General features: G+C 43.0%; 1 non-coding gene across 1 annotated transcript; it reads right to left on the bottom strand.

The window, feature by feature from the left end:
• Positions 1–238: 238 nt before the first annotated feature.
• LOC113001732 (small nucleolar RNA R71) lies at positions 239–345 on the bottom strand. Its single transcript, XR_003267220.1, has one exon. It is a non-coding gene; the product is annotated as a small nucleolar RNA R71 (small nucleolar RNA).
• Between the last annotated feature and the right edge of the window lie 2517 nt (positions 346–2862).

Raw genomic sequence — 2862 nt, 5'->3', positions numbered from 1 at the left:
GTTTCATGGCCTTGCAGGTGAAGACCCGCACAAACATTTGAAAGAATTTCACATTGTCTGCTCCACCATGAAACCCCCAGATGTCCAAGAGGATCACATATTTCTGAAGGCTTTTCCTCATTCATTAGAGGGAGTGGCAAAGGACTGGCTGTATTACCTTGCTCCAAGGTCCATCACGAGCTGGGATGACCTTAAGAGAGTATTCTTAGAAAAAAATTTCCCTGCTTCCAGGACCACAGCCATCAGGAAGGATATTTCAAGTATTAGATAACTCAGTGGAGAGAGCCTGTATGAGTACTGGGAGAGATTTAAGAAACTATGTGCCAGTTGCCCCCACCATCAGATTTCAGAACAACTTCTTCTCCAATATTTTTATGAAGGACTCAGTAATATGGAGAGAAGTATGATAGATGCTGCCAGTGGTGGAGCCCTTGGAGACATGACTCCTGCTGAAGCTAGAAATTTAATTGAGAAGATGGCCTCCAACTCCCAGCAGTTTAGCGCCAGAAATGATGCCATAGTCATTAGAGGAGTGCATGAGGTAGCTACGAACCCATCTGCATCATCTGAAACTAAGAAGCTTGAAGGCAAACTGGATGCATTGGTTAACTTGGTAACCCAGCTGGCCTTGAATCAGAAATCTGTACCTGTCGCAAGGGTTTGTGGTTTGTGCTCCTTTGCTGACCACCATACAGACCTTTGCCTTTCCATGCAGCAACCTGGAGCAATTGAGCAGCCTGAAGCTTATGCTGCAAATATTTACAATAGACCTCCTCAACCTCAGCAGCAAAATCAACCACAGCAGAGCAATTATGACCTCTCCAGCAACAGATACAACCCTGGATGGAGGAATCACCCTAACCTTAGATGGTCCAGCCCTCAGCAACAACAACAGCAGCCTGCTCCTTCCTTCCAAAATGCTGCTGGCCCAAGAAGACTATACATTCCTCCACCAATCCAACAACAGCAACAACCCCAGAAACAACCAACAGTTGAGGCCCCTCCACAACCTTCCCTCGAAGAACTTGTGAGGCAAATGACTATGCAAAACATGCAGTTTCAGCAAGAGACCAGAGCCTCCATTCAGAGCTTAACCAATCAGATGGGACAATTGGCTACCCAATTGAATCAACAACAGTCCCAGAATTCTGACAAGCTGCCTTCTCAAGCTGTCCAAAATCCCAAAAATTTCAGTGCCATTTCATTGAGGTCGGGAAAGCAATGTCAAGGACCTCAACCCGTAGCACCTTCCTCATCTGCAAATGAACCTGCCAAACTTCACTCTATTCCAGAAAAAGGTGATGACAAAAATTTACCTAACAATTTCTGTGCAGGTGAATCTTCTTCCACAGGTAATTCTGATTTGCAGAAGCAGCACATTCCCCCTCTTCCATTCCCTCCAAGAGCAGTTTCCAACAAAAAAATAGAAGAGGCAGAGAAAGAGATCTTGGAAACGTTTAGAAAAGTAGAGGTAAACATACCTCTGTTGGATGCAATAAAGCAAATTCCAAGATATGCCAAATTCTTGAAGGAGCTGTGCACTAATAAGCAGAAGCTTAAAGGAAGTGAACAAATTAGCATGGGCAGAAATGTCTCCGCATTGATTGGTAAATCTGTTCCTCAAATTTCTGAAAGATGCAAAGATCCAGGTACATTCAGCATACCTTGTATTATAGGGAATAGTAAGTTTGACAATGCCATGCTAGATTTAGGAGCCTCTGTTGGTGTTATGCCTCTGTCGATTTTTAATTCTCTATCTCTAGGTCCCTTGCAGTCAACTGATGTGGTAATTCATTTAGCTAATAGAAGTGTTGCCTGTCCTGTTGGTTTCATAGAAGATGTCTTAGTTAGAGTTGGTGAACTGATTTTCACTGTTGATTTTTATATCTTGAATATGGAAGATGGATTTTCTCAAGGATCAGTTCCCATCATTCTAGGCAGACCCTTTACGAAAACTGCTAGAACTAAGATAGATGTTTATGCAGGCACACTGTCTATGGAATTTGGTGACATAACTGTTCATTTTAATATTCTAGATGCTATGAAATACCCATCTGAAGATCTTTCTGTATTTTGTGCTGAAATAATTGACCATGTTGTTGATGAATACATGACTGATCTTTATTCTAATCTGCATGCCTCTCACTCTTCATGCATTGAGTCTGAAATTGTACTTGATCATATGTCTGAATTTGATGCTGAGAGTGGACATTCCTGGTATTAGCCCATCCACATAAGAAGGCTATAGGCTGGACCCTGGCGGACATTCCTGGTATTAGCCCATCCACATGTATGCATCGAATAAATTTAGAGGATGGAGCTAAACCAGTAAGACAACCACAGAGAAGACTCAACCCGGTGATTCTTGATGTAGTGAAGAAGGAGATAACCAAGCTTTTGCAAGCTGGAATCATTTATCCTATCTCCGATAGCCAATGGGTGAGTCCCGTCCAGGTAGTCCCGAAGAAGACTGGCCTCACAGTGATCAGAAATGAGAAGGAGGAGCTTATTCCTACTCGGGTGCAGAACAGTTGGAGAGTCTGCATTGACTATAGGAGGCTGAACCAAGTTACCAAAAAGGACCATTTTCCCCTGCCATTCATTGACCAGATGCTTGAATGCCTGGCAGGTAAATCCCACTACTGTTTCCTTGATGGTTTTTCTGGTTATATGCAAATTACTATTGCTCCTGAGGATTAGGAAAAGACCACATTCACCTGCCCCTTCGGCACTTTTGCTTATAGGAGGATGCCTTTCGGCCTGTGCAATGCCCCTGGTACCTTCCAGCGGTGCATGATTAGTATTTTCAGTGATTTTTTAGAAAATTGCATAGAGGTGTTTATGGATGATTTCACTGTATAT

The sequence above is a fragment of the Glycine max genome, chromosome 5 (genome assembly GCF_000004515.6).
Source record: "Glycine max cultivar Williams 82 chromosome 5, Glycine_max_v4.0, whole genome shotgun sequence".
NCBI classification, from domain to species: domain Eukaryota; kingdom Viridiplantae; phylum Streptophyta; class Magnoliopsida; order Fabales; family Fabaceae; genus Glycine; species Glycine max.
This window is presented reverse-complemented; position numbering and strand designations above follow the sequence as displayed.